The sequence below is a fragment of the Doryrhamphus excisus genome, chromosome 20, assembly GCF_030265055.1.
Source record: "Doryrhamphus excisus isolate RoL2022-K1 chromosome 20, RoL_Dexc_1.0, whole genome shotgun sequence".
Taxonomy (NCBI): domain Eukaryota; kingdom Metazoa; phylum Chordata; class Actinopteri; order Syngnathiformes; family Syngnathidae; genus Doryrhamphus; species Doryrhamphus excisus.
In genome coordinates, this window is record NC_080485.1 from 9,615,430 (window position 1) to 9,629,685 (window position 14,256).

At 38.0% G+C, this 14,256-nt stretch overlaps 1 protein-coding gene across 10 annotated transcripts in view; it reads right to left on the reverse strand.

Annotated features, from left to right (window-relative positions):
- The window catches only part of mcm8 (minichromosome maintenance 8 homologous recombination repair factor), a 409,889-nt gene that overhangs the window by 34,443 nt on the left and 361,190 nt on the right, over positions 1-14,256 (reverse strand). For 3 of the 10 annotated variants that reach the window (XM_058059048.1, XM_058059054.1, XM_058059056.1), the window contains 7 exons: positions 13,844-14,052; positions 11,561-11,702; positions 11,385-11,487; positions 9,775-9,852; positions 7,642-7,694; positions 5,651-5,751; positions 4,025-4,099 (listed from right to left, as the gene is read on the reverse strand). The gene's annotated coding sequence lies outside the window, so the exon portion shown is untranslated. Of the gene's footprint in view, positions 1-4,024; positions 4,100-5,650; positions 5,752-5,827; positions 5,950-7,641; positions 7,695-9,774; positions 9,853-11,384; positions 11,488-11,560; positions 11,703-13,843; positions 14,053-14,256 lie in introns of those variants that run through there. The other 7 variants (XM_058059053.1, XM_058059049.1, XM_058059050.1 and 4 more) reach the window with 7 other exon arrangements.

Consider the following 14,256-nt stretch of genomic DNA (forward strand, 5'->3'; position numbering starts at 1 on the left):
CAACAACAACAAATAACCAAACAAATTCAAGCTTGGTTTAAAAAAAAAAAAAAAAAAGGAAACAAATAGAAACTATTGACAGCATCCTCATCCCTCCTTGAGATTTATATTTCTTTTTCTCCACATCATCTTCTCGCAGCCTTGTTTTTAGCCTAGTAAATAAACTATCCATCACCGTTAGCCATCTGGCATCTCAGCCAATCAGCAAGCCGTTATCGGGCGGAGTAGGATGCAGCATCTGGTAGGATAGGGCCAATTGCCTCAGAGAGATTGCTTCTTGAATGAAGATTGTGCATGTGTGTGTGTGTATGTATGTGTGTGTGTGTGTGTGTGTGTGTGTGTGTGTGTGTGGGGAGGAGTCAACAATATTTGTGAACAAGAAAATAAACCTAAATCTTGCACAGACTTGCTGATTTTACCAGATGTGAACAGTTCAGTAGTTTTATTGTAAGAAGGAGCGAGACGTGCACACACACACACAATGTAATGATTAATCCAGAAACATAATCAGCTTATAAATTAATTAGCAACTGATTGAGAGAAATAATAAGTATTTCATCCTAATGTTATAGTTTTGTCACCAGGGTTGAGCATCTCGGAAGGGATTTTGGTCAGAGAAACAGTCCCTAAACAGAATGCTTCCACTTTCTTATTTAACTCATCTTTCTGCATCCAAATACGTTGAGTTGACTTAATACCGAAAAGCATATTTTGGTCTCATGTGACCACATCTCATCTCTCCCAAACATGGTCAGCATCATTAAGATATTGATTGCCAAACTTCAGATGCGCCTGTACATCTGTTTTCTTCTTACTAATGCATTTTGTGCTCCCAACTCCTTTGACATCAGTAACTAATTCAATGCCAAAGATATAGTTGACTCAAACGCCTGATCGCAACTTATTTATACGTCTTTTACGTTTTTTTTAGCACAAGAGTCTAAAAGAGATGATGATGCAACTCCCCACCAATGGATTTGGCTTGAAAACAATTTTAATGCCATAAAAAACAGCCACTAGGTGGCAGAAGTACATATTTTTTAAAAGTTTGGAGAAAGTGGGAGAGCATGGAAAAGTGAAGGTTACACATTGTAGGGAAATTTTAACGCATGCACACACATAGGTCAGTTCAAAATGTGAAAACTGTAAATAGTGCACATTGTTATGTTTGTAAATAAATTGTTATTTTATGTTAAAAGCCTTTTTTGTGTTGTTTATGTTTATATAGTTATGGTAATGGTAATGGTTTTATTTCATTTGAACATGCATCAGATTACAATTGAATGCATCACATAATCAGTTCACAGTTCCACATGTCCAAAAGGAGTAGGAAGAAGCAAAGCTTATTAAATCCTACCCCTCCATCTGGTACTTTTACAATCAGTAACTGTTACATTTGTTCACTTCCTGCTTTCCATAATACAGTTTAAGGTGTTTTTTTTTTTTTAATAATACACCTCGTACCGAAGTACGAGGTGATATGACCATACAATGACATTATGGGTACCATGTAACTGTAGTAACTGTCAATATAGTAATATATATAGCACAGTTAGTAATAACTGTTAGTTATAGTTGCATGAGCGGTCACAAAAGAAAAACTATCTTCCCTCAAAAATGGTTTTGTCCGTTTGCTAGTCAGCAACTGAAATTTTCCTGAAACGAACCTATGTTCTACTGCTGATTACAAAGAAACAATACAAGGTAGAAACTTGTTTTTTCCGTTGAAAGACAAGAGTCTATTCTTTCTTTTGGTAGGTTCCATGTTTATATAGCCATAGAACACAATAGTCTATTTGCCTTGAAGGATCAGTCAAAATGTATGTATGTATATGTTATTTTTTGTAAACAAATGTATAGAAAACAACAATAGCATCAAGTGACTTAAAAAATGATTAACTCTAATTTGTCTTTTCTTTTTTTACTTCTACCGTTTCACAGTGGGGACGATGTGGTGAGAGGAGACAAAGGACAAAGTTGAGTTGTTAGGAGTTTTTTTTTTTTCCTTCCACATTGATTTTGTGAAAAAAAGTTGAGCCTGGCTAAAATCCATCTAAATCTCATCTCAGGAAAAAGTCTGTGAGAGCGACTTCATAGTCTGTTGTCGAATGGGAAAACAAGATAAATAACTATTGTTTACGAAGTTAGGCCACTAACTTATAAAAGTTTTCAAATGCCTTTGCTCTGTTGCAGCCTGGTAATGTTTGTTGACTTTTGTTTACAGAGGCATTATTTTAGACATGCAGTCATTAGGACCCTATTGAAACTGCTGTTTATTATTATTATTAGTATTATTGATTCATTCATTCATTTTGTACCGCTTTTTCCTCACAAGGGTCGCGGGGGGTGCTGGAGCCTATCCCAGCTGTCTTTGGGCGAGAGGCGGGGTACACCCTGGACTGGTCACCAGCCAATCACAGGGCACATATAGACAAACAATCATTCACACTCACATTCATACCTATGGACAATTTGGAGTCATTATTATTATTATTATTATTATGCTCACACATTCCAAAACTCGCCAGAATTTGCAAACATGTCAATTCATGTAAAAAAAAATATATATATTTCAGGGGTCCCAAACCCCCCAAAACTGGTTCAGTGGCACCCCCATTTTGACAAAACTGCCCTTGCCACCAGTTTCACAAATCATCACAATCATGACAGAATGCACGAAAAAGTCTCAAGGATCCATGTTCCAAAAAAACAAAAACAAAACTGCCATAACCACCTCCATATTAGGGGTGTATTAAAACGTGACAATAGTTCCCATTTAGAGAAAAGTTGTCTTGCGATAACATGACAGACAAAAGCCAATCAGACTGTCAACAATGGCATTGCTACAATATAAACCTTGCCATCCAACATACCTTGGTGTTCCCTTGGTTGTTCTTGTGACCCCCATATCATGTTTCATCTTATTTCATGAGCTGAGTGGAGAGTGACACCTCTACATGGTGGAATTTTTTTTTGTGGGTTAGGTCGCCCTCCAATTCCTGACTGTGTATGTACGTACATTGACTAAGATGGCACCTCCTTGTGGCAAAATATTATGTGAAAATTTCCAATTTCCTTCTGTGTCCTTCTGGCATCGAGTCCTGTGTCCCGAGTACTCGGCAACTCGTGTGAACCCCAAATTGCATGGGACTGCAATGGCCCGTTAAACGCTCCTCGCAGCTTTAATATACGTGTATACTAACCGTTGCAGACCTGCCAACCTTGAAGAAATTTGATCATGAACAGATTCTCCTATCTTAAGTCATTTCGTGGTTTAGGAAGATGAAGACGGCCGAAACACAGCTCTGAATATTTGCCTCCATTGTTGAAACATGGACAAAATGATTTATATATCTCTGATTTATAGTCTATAAAAGATAAACTGCTAATACTCGCAGTCGCAGCCATGCCATTAGGATGAAACCCGGAGCTCACACCAGCTTCATTTACCTGTGGGAGCTGTCCATATTACACACGCAGAGAGTCAAATTAAATTTTAGAAAAATAAAACAAAGTTGTTCCAGGTGGTGTCATCTTAAGTTGTGTTTATCTATGAAGAGAATTGCTTGGCTGATTATATTTCCGTCCCTTCTCTATGGGACGCAACTTTATTAAAAAAAATCATTTTTTTTGTTCTCTTCTCTGACTAATCTTAAGACACATTCACACTCTCACTTCTCCTTATATCATCACTCATCATCACTCCCTCACTTTATTTATTCACGTCGCCTCTTATATTAAACTAAAAATAACAGTGGAATGGGGAGAGTTTCATTTCATTTTCTAAATCTCTTCTTCTCTCCCTATTATGGGAATGAATTGGAACGTTTTATTTTATGTTGGTTTCATTTAATGAACAGGCTAGGGACATATTAGGATACAAATATGGCAAACATAACCAATAAGATAATAGCAGAGATCAGACAAAGAATGGTGAATGTGCTTTTAGTCTGAAATGCAGCAGAACCTTGTTAAGTTGACAATAAATGTGTATTTCTAATGCTAAAATGCTAAAGCTACTTACCATTGAGTGTTGTCTTGAAGAAATGTTTTTTCTTGAGAAATGTTGGAATTGATTGTGTTGGATCGGATTCGGGATCTGGGAACACATATGGTTGTATGTTAAAAACGGACATTTAAAAAAGATACATCGCTGTTTTTTTAACAACGCCTATCCCGTTTATCAACTATAAAGTTGGGTTCGCAGCTGGCAGTCCTTTTAAGCATTTGTCAGTGTGACCAACCACAGCATAGTGGGCGTGCCAGGAGGCGGGCTTTAAGTTGAATATATTAAAAAAAAGACCGGTTTCGCTGGAAGCACAAAATCCAAAGAATTACAGCTGAATAGGTGCAGATTCTGGAAGATCTATAGAAAGCTTTCTGTGCTGGTTATTGTGTGTAGCTACTGTATAGGCGTTCACAACTCAATACAAATGGCCAAAAATTAGCTAAATTAGCAAAGCACGACAGACTCAACTGCTGATGACCGCTACCGCTTTTCCTCACGAGGGTCGCGGAGGGTGCTGGAGCCTATCCCAGCTGTCTTCAGGCGAGAGGCGGGGTACACCCTGGACTGGTCGCCAGCCAATCACAGGGTACATATAGACAAACAACCATTCACACTCACATTCATACCTATGGACAATTTGGAGTCACCAATTAACCTAGCATGTTTTTGGAATGTGGGAGGAAACCGGAGTACCCGGAGAAAACCCACGCATGCACGGGGAGAACATGCACAGAGATGGCCGAGGGTGGAATTGAACCCTGGTCTCCTAGCTGGGAGGTCTGCGAGCTAACCACTCGACCGCCGTGCCGTCCGTGATGATTCATATTTTGCATAAACAAAAAAATACCCTTACCTTGGCATACACTAACTGAGGTTCCTAATTATTAGTTATTTAGTTAGTTGATAGTCTGCATGTAATATTCAATACATGCATGCTATATTGACATGCTACTTGTTAGGCATGACAGTTAAATGAATGAAAAGTAAAAAGTGGACTTACTTAACCCCCCCCCCCTCCTCTCTTCTGTTTTAAAATTCAGCTTGCGACTTTTTTTTTTTTTTTATCACTGTGCCGCACTGTAATTTCTGGCGGCTAGTGGTTCTGGTTAGGGAAACAATGTTATCCCTCCACATCATTATCGGACATTAATTGACTCATCCTATCGTCTTCCTGCCGTTGTGGTCGGCGGTGTGAACGTGACATGGCTCGATAAAATTCATGCCCGCAGCGATGGCTGGATTGTGGAGAGAAACTTCTCACCATCCGGTTTCTCTTCACTTTTATCCTCCACTTTAACAAAGCGGTAAAATAGTAACGCTTACTAAAGCAGTCAGTGCATTAAAAGTACAAATGAGGTGCGCTTGTTTACTGACTTTGGCACTTGAAAAGCTCATTTTGTCCTCTACAAAGCTTAATGAATAAAAACAATTGTCTTTGCGACATATAACGACGAGCTAATGTAACTTAAATGTGTGAAGTTGTTTAGCTGGTGAAGTTGAAAATTGAACATTTATTGCAAGAACCTCTTATCTTTAAGATGACATCACTATAAACATGTAAGAACTTCGCACTTAATCTCAGATTGACGGCCATTTTGTTAACGGGTGATTGTCAAACATCAATAGGCTTACACAACCTACCTGATATTCCCGACAGAGTCCGATCGGATGAAGTATTCCGGTGGGGACAATAGCCGTACATGACGCCATCATCTCATGCTGTCCCTCAGTGGAAAGCGAGCCTGCAAGAAGAAAGAGCGCCTCTTTGTAACTGCTGAAACTAAAATGGAGACATTTTCAGAAATGGATAAGACTTACTAAAACTTCCAAACTCTGCGCTGATCTCAGGTTATCAATCAATGGACCTATCAATGTCCTTTAAAGATTGCACTCGGCCTTTGCTTAGCTGGCCCAGTTAGCGATGTAATGGAGAGCTACACTCAGCCAAGCGTTGTGACTTCACTGAAGCACGTTATGAGATTTGTGGTCAGAATCGATTAGGCTGGTCGGAAAAAAAAAAAAAGCTCTCAGAGGGGAATGCGTCTCCCAAAAAAAACTGGTGGTGACCTCGGCGTATAAAGATTGGCTTTCCCTTTCTCCTCAACTCAGTTTCCTGTTTGGGTCTTTCTGGTTTTTGTGTTATTTGGTGTAAACATGAGGTGATGGTTCTGGATGATCTCAGGTGTTTGTTGTCCATAACTTACCTGCCCAAAACATAACCCCACCCACTGCCACCAAAGGCCACCTGATCTGCAATGTTGGCATCAGCAAATGTTGCCGTACATGCTATCTGCCATCTGTAAAAACCGGGATTCATCTAGGAAAAGACAACATCACTCCAAAGCATTCGATCACTCAAATCTGTTGCAAGGCTGAACTGCAGTCTGGTTTCGACCCCGATTAGAACTGCACAATAACTGAGACAGTGTTTTGTCCAAACCACAATCATACAAAAAACACATTTTTGGAAATTCATGTTTGACCTGGGTGATAAAACGCCCAGTTTTCCTTAAATGTCCTGCTTTCCCGTCTTGTTCTGGAATTATTATTATTATTATTTTAGAAAGTGATGAAAATGTCCCGGGTTTTTCATTGTGAAAACAATTATTTTCTTATTAGTTGATTTTAGTAATGAAGAAGACAATTTATTTTATTATTTATCATTAATTCCAGAAATCTGAATTTTTGTCTTTGGTTATAGATTGGTTGTAGATAATTCATTCATTCATATTCTACTGCTTATCCTTATCGGGGCGCGCTGGAGCCTATCCCAGCTGTCTTCGGACGAGAGGCGTGGTACACCCTGGACTGGTCGCCAGCCAATCACAGGGCACATATAGACAAACAACCATTCACACTCACATTCATACCTATGGACAATTTGGAGTCGCCAATTAACCTAGCATGTTTTTGGAATGTGGGAGGAAACCGGAGTACCCGGAGAAAACCCACGCATGCACGGGGAGAACATGCAAACTCTGAGGTTGGAATTGAATTCGGATCTCCTAGCTGTAATGCTAGTAGGCTAGCATTAACATGCTAGCAGTGCTATAAGGCATCTTCGAATGAACTGGGTATAATTTGGGTATCAAGTGGTCACTCTAGGTTTTTTTAATGTAAATTATGTATTTTTTTAGCGCTAAGTGTTCATACTGAATACAAGTCTACCCATGAAAATAGCTAAAAATGCTAGTAGGCTAGCGTTAACATGCTAGCAGTGCTAGAAGGCATCTTCGAATGAATAATGTGACTTTATCAAAATATATTTTGTGAAATGCAATAAAAATCTGTCTTATTTTGGAATGTTATGAACCACGAAAAGCGAGCATAAAAGGAAGATTACGAAATCAAATGCAATGTGAGTCACTCCTATTGTCGCCTCCATCAGCTAAGCCTCCTCTAAAGCTGGGAACACTTTTTACTTTATCTTCTGGGTTTCAACCATCTCTCCATCATATCACTAATGTGCTCTGCTGTCAGCATGGGACATTCATCATACTCCTTCCGGCCACTTCCAAAAACCTTGCATCCGTCCATCATCAGGCTACACCTCCAGGATTAAAACAGTCGTTCTGTGCTTCATCCTTGCTTAAGATATGCCTTTATTCGTCCCTCAGTGGGGAAATTTGTACCTGCACCCGCCTCCACCATTCAAGCCCCTTTTCCTGCCTTCTTCATTTCTCTCCTGCATTGGAAAAAAATTCTATCAGGATCTCTCCTTCAGTCCCCCAGAGGGTTTGATGGAATCAGGCTGCTTTTGGGTTGCAGAGCAGTAATGGATTTTGGTTAGGGGGGGGAAAAAGATTGTTGGCATCTTGAGGGGAAAAAAATATACAGGCAACTAAAATGTTCAATGAGACACATTTTTATACACCCAAGCTATTATTCTTTGCTTTTTATATTTAGATTGATCAATATCGGATATGAAGAAGGAGTGGCTCTAATTTTTCCTAAGCCTTTTCGGAATTGTGTGAACGTGGTGTTCTTAATGTAACTTTGTTCGGATGTTAAAAACAAACTGCACTACACCAACTTGGGTAACATGTGGTGGCCCAGAACCACTAAACAAGGTCAGACTAAATAGTTGAAAGAAATAGTGCTGATAATTCACATCATACTTTTCACATTTTCACACAATATTTGCTTACATTTTGTTATTTAGATTTTGCACACTTCCTGTGTTTAAGTGTCATCTTTTTCTAATCGGTTGAGAAAAAAATAGAGAATGTATAGAAATAGGTGGGGACCACATACTGAAAAATGAATGGATGAAAGGGCTACTTTGATTTTGTACATTTTATGAAGTAGATATGCTAAGAAGTTATACATTTTTAAGAAAACATTGCATCTTGGCTTTACTACCAGTACGAACTTTGGTCTTTGCTCTTTTCTTAAATTTTTTTGCTGTATATATATATATATATATATATATATATATATATATATATATATATATATATATATATATATATATATATATATATATATATATATATATATGCATGTATATATATATATATGCATGTATATATATGCATAGTTAAGACTAAAATAAAAATAATTTAAGATTTAAAAAAAAAAAATATATAAGAAAGATAAAAAAAAAATATATATAAGAAAGTTTAAAAAAATATATAAAAAAATTATATATATATATATATATATATTTTAAATATTTCTTCTTTCTTCGTAAATAACCTTAGTAACTATTCATTTTGTAAGATTATGACTTTATTCCCATAATAGTTGTCATTTATTCCCATTTTCAAAATGTATAACTTTAAGTTTTTCATATCATGACTTTTGAATTGATGTATTTTTCAATGTAAATTATGTATTTTTTTAGCGCTAAGTGTTCCATGAAAATAGCTAAAAATGCCAGTATGTGCTAACACACATTGCTAACATTAGCATGCTAACACCTAGAGCAATGAGTTGAGAAATGCTTTGAGAATTTTGACTTTGGAACAGTCTGAATCGGTTGAGTTTGAACTCTTTAGATCATAGGCATTTTGCGTCTCGGAAGAAAAAAAAAATCCGGAATTTTTATGCCGTGGATAACAGCATGAATTTTCTGACATTGTTGAATTGGTTCATGTTGGAATGTGACAGTAGTAGCAGGTAATAATTATTAGTTATAGGGAAAATGGTGATTTTTAAAAATTTTTGGATCACCCCTAAAATTTGATCAGTTCTTCCATATCCAATTTCCAAGAATTCCTGAAGATTTCAGCCAAATCCATTCAGAAATGTTAGAGTTTTAAGCACCAGCAAAAACATAACATCTGCACTGTGCTTGGCAGAGGTAATAAGTTGAGCACTTCAATGAATAAATAAGCAAATACTGCAGTAAACGAGAGTATTTCTTAACTTTTACGATGCTGGAAAAAAGTACAACAGTAAAAACGGTATTTTCTTTTCGAAGGAATCTAAGAATCTGAACCGTTGTTTGCCTTTTCCCAACAAATTGACTAAGGAGCTCCAGTTATCTTCTTTGTACACACACAAACACACGCACACACACAACAAAACCAAACAAATGCAAGAGACAAACATGGTTGTGGACAAATATACACACGCAAACACACACACACACACACACACACACACACACACACACACACACACACACACACACACACACACACACACAGATGTCAGCTGGCTCCAAGTGAAACATGTCGTGACCTTTGGAGGCAAAGCGCAGACAAAAACACACAAGAGGTTGCTGCCTTCTTCTTGCTGACACTAAAAGCTGTTTTCACCTGAGTCCCGATGCCAGCGCGGCCACAGGTCAACATCATGTGACTTCCCCTCCTTGTTCCTTGGACACGAGTTCCTCTCTGGAAAAAAAAAGAGCATGAGGCTTCTTTTAAAAAGAAGATTCTCTTTGCCACACACAACGACAGCTGGTAGCGTACAGAAGGAGTGCATTAAAAGTTGTGACTTTCAACTCAACTTTCAGGTCATTTGCACTCTGTAAACACACACAAATGCTAGTTATCGTCTATGAAATGTAAATATTTGTTAAATAAATGGAAAACTCTATATTTACAAACACTGAGTGGCGGGCGGAGCATTTGGTACCTGCGCCTTCAGTGGGGATTTAAGCAACCAGAATCACGTCACAATTATCCAAAACGAGATAACAACATGTAGCATTACACTTGTGGATGAATACTATTATTACTTGACTTCTTCAAGCCTACACTACAACATCATATGGAACAGTTCAGACACTGTGTGAGCGAACAGGCTTTCAAACATCAAACATCAACTAAACCTGCTGATGTCGTTGTACGCCTGCTAGCTGGCCTTGTGGTTCAAAAAACAGTCCCATTGCTGATATTGTTTAAACAACATTGACCAGCACTGTTGCGAATAAATTAATACCATTTAATGGAACAAATTAAGCTGTAAATGTAGGTCAGTGATACTGATGGTTCTTAGGCCAGCAGAGAAGGCATTGCTGGCCTTGACTACTTGACTACAACACTAGCCACGTTTACATGGACCCAAATATTCCAATTCCATTCGGTTTATTTGCTCAAACGGAAAGAATGTAACCTTTTTATACACCTCATTCCGAAAGAAAAGTGCCAATCCGAATGAATATATAATCGGATCAGGTTTTCCAAAAAAAACCCTCAAAAAACGCATTTATTAAAAACAAAAAAAATTAAAAAACTTTGCTTTGGTTCCAATTTTCTACAAGAAAAGCTCTGATAAAACATTCCACTGTTCTCAAATAGCTTACTTTTTATTTTTCTACACAAAAAAAATGAAAAATAAATAAACAAATCAAGAATAAAGAAAATCAATCAATCAGTAATAAATAAATAAATATAATAATAATAAAACTGCAAATAATAAAACTTAAGAAACCACATATAGTTGGTGGGTAGACAAATTATTTTTTTTAGATTAAAATTAACAAAGGGTCTTGAGACACATGCTAACTCGCAAACTAGAGAGCTAGCGACCTAAACGGTAGCCTTCAAGTTATTTCCTTTAAACCTAGATAGCCAAAAACGTACCACTTCCACACGGATAGGGAGGATAACTATTAACAGTTATTTAACCTTTAACATGAACATTAATTGAAGGTAATAATTTTTTCTGGGTACATGATACCATACAGCATCCATATCAAACTTGCGCGGGCCGCACTAACATTAAACTTTCATATCAAGGCGGGGGCCTCAAACTAGTGTCCTGCGGGCCACATTTGGCCCACGGGCCACGTGTTTGAGACCCCTGATGTATACCATTGCTTTCGGAAAGGTCATTCGGAAAGAGAAAAACTCCTCATGTAAATGTGGCTATTGACACTTCTAACACACTAGGAAATAGGAAAATAAGGGAAAAGGAGTACTTTCATGCTGCAGATGTGTTGCATGTGTGTGTGAGATGATGAACGCCGCTGGCTTTGTCACGGGCCAGGTTGTCATAGTGTGTTTTCCTATCCTGCCTGATGTCTGCAATGAGAACTCTGTTAGTGAGCTGGCAGATTGAGGTCTACGCGTGTGTGTGTGTGTGTAGGTGTCTCACTATATTTTGAATCATAGATGCCGAATGAATCCTGAAGCCAAATAAAAGCAGACAGATGGACAGCGTGAGGCGAGCACCAGTCCTGAGCGTACCTCAACCTCCTGCGTACTGTCGACTTGGCTCCCATCCAGTCTGTCACTTCCTGTCGTCACACAAAACACAGCACACATGTGAAATGTTATGCTTAAGGCTTAACTTGAGTGTTCTCAGTACAACTTTGCATTGACGAGTTGAAGTGCAGCTGCCTGTCATATGTACAGTGGTGTGAAAAAGTTTGGGCACCCCTGATATAAATTATTGGTTGTTGGGATCAGCAATTTCAGTTAAATATATCATATAGCAGACGAACACAGTGAAGTTTATATGATTATATGCAATACTTATTTCAGGTGCCTAAATTTGACATCATAGCCTATACGAGTGTAGTCAGTGGTTCGCAACCTTTTTTCAAGTGTCCACTAACCCAGAGAAAATCATTTTTTGATATAAAACACAGCACTGCATCATCAATATCTGATTTATCACAGTGGAACGCGTTTACATTATGTCGACGCAGCTTGGACTGGATGAAAAAATTAGCTAAGGGTGTCCAAAGTGCAGCTTTGGGTGCCATTTGCAGCCTGGCCATAATTTAACAACAAAAATTAATTAATTAAGTTAATCAAATAAAAATTAAAAAGTAACAAAATTCTGAGAAAATTCTACAAGAATAATGTCATAATACTATGAGGAAAAATAATGATATTTTAGTTCCACAGAGTTTAATGTTTTTTTCCCCCCATTTTCAAAACTTATAATTTTATTTTCTCATATTATAACTTCTGAATTGATGTATTTTTTATGTAATTCATGTATTCTTTTTGCACTAAGTGCAAAAATAGCTAAAAATACCAGTATAGTAGCATTAACATGCTAGCAGTTCTAACATTAGCATGCTAACACTTAGCGTAATGAGTTGAGAAATGCGTTGAGAATTTTGACTTTGGAAAGGTCTGAATCGGTTGAGTTAGAACTCTTTAGATCAAAGGCATTTTGCGTCTCGGAAGAAAATAAAATTGGGAATTTTATACAGTTATATACTGTATATATTTATACAGTAGCCTACCAGAAAAGCTAACTGCTCCTCCTCCTTGGAACTAAAACCATGTAAGTCGTCTTCTTCAGCATTAAAATTATAATTCCTTCATCACACATTTAGTCTGTCTCCCTCTGTTGCTTTGCGTCCCTTTTTTCTCGAGCCACATGGCCTTTAGCCTGAGCTAAAGCTCTTCCTTAAACAGTAGTCCAGCCTTTTGATATGTCAACAATCCCTGCTAAAACTTGGATTTTAGCTTCCACTATACACTAAGCATCATGAGAAATGTAGTTTTTAGCCATAAATTAGCCGGATCTCTGGCTTATAACGGCTTATACACCGGAATTTATGGTGATATTGTTTTTTCTCGATTTTTCTTTGACATTTTTTTCGTAGTACAATTTAAACCTCAAGTGAGAACCACTTTAGCGGCTCAGTGGATACAGAATGTTCTGTTAGGGAGCAAACATTCCCAACAGGAAAAAGGTGATAAAAAGTTTAGAAAGAAAACTCCATATGAATTAACTTTTTTTTTTTTGTTCAACTAAGCAAAGCTAATGGAAACTATTCTCTTGCTCTCCCACCACATTTGTCTCAAAACTCACCCCTCCTTCTCTCATCCGCTGCCATTAGAAATATATTGGGGGTGACCTGGACCATGAAATTAAAATATTAGTGGGGTGACATCACTGAATATTTCCAATTATCTGGGGTAAAAGTGATATAAAATAAAAATAATCTTTAGGTACCTCTGTGGGAAAAGGTCAGTAAGAATGCTAACTAAGAGTGCACACTTTTTTTATTTATTTTGAGCCACAAATGTTACTAAATGAAGCATTAGCAATAAAAGAAAACAGCCAGATGGAGCTGTAAATGAAAAAAAATTAAGATTATTTCTATTTCCAGTACTGCCTATGGAAATATGTTTCTAAATCTCTCTAGATTTGGATGTTGACTGGAAATCGATGTTTGACCTTAAGAGTTTCCCAAGTGCTGATGATGAGTCAAAGTTGCTAAAGAAATATTTAAATATCCTCCTCTCTCCTGGGACTTCCTAAGGATGACCTTCTCGTCCTTACGACCTCGACGCTCGCCACGCTATCGCATCCTAAAGCTATCTTGGCTGCTCCTGGCGGCCAATTAAAGATGCCAGATGAGGCCGCCCTCCAGAGATGGAGGTCACCCTGGCAACTATCACCACGACACACCTGATGGGAATCATTTCGTCCTCTGGCCTTCATTAGAGAGTCGGCTTCGTCAAGAGTACGCGGCATCCGACAGCTCCTCTGTCAAGATGCCATCCTTCTCGTTATCAAGGAGTCATAAGAGCTGCTGGGAGTGTCCTCTGATGACCTCTTTTCTCCGTCTCAGTGGATGATGGAGATCCCTTCATGCTTCCAACATGTGACCTGCTGGACTACAGAAGGTCCACAGAAGTGGGGATAAGACAAATAATCTTTTTGACATTTTAAGAGTGTAAATTGACACTTTTACGCTGTGTGCTTGAAGTACTCTCACCAGACCAGTTAATTAGGTACACAATCTATTCATTCATTTTCTACCGCTTTTTCCTCACGAGGGTCGCGGGGGTGCTGGAGCCTATCCGAGCTGTCTTCGGGCA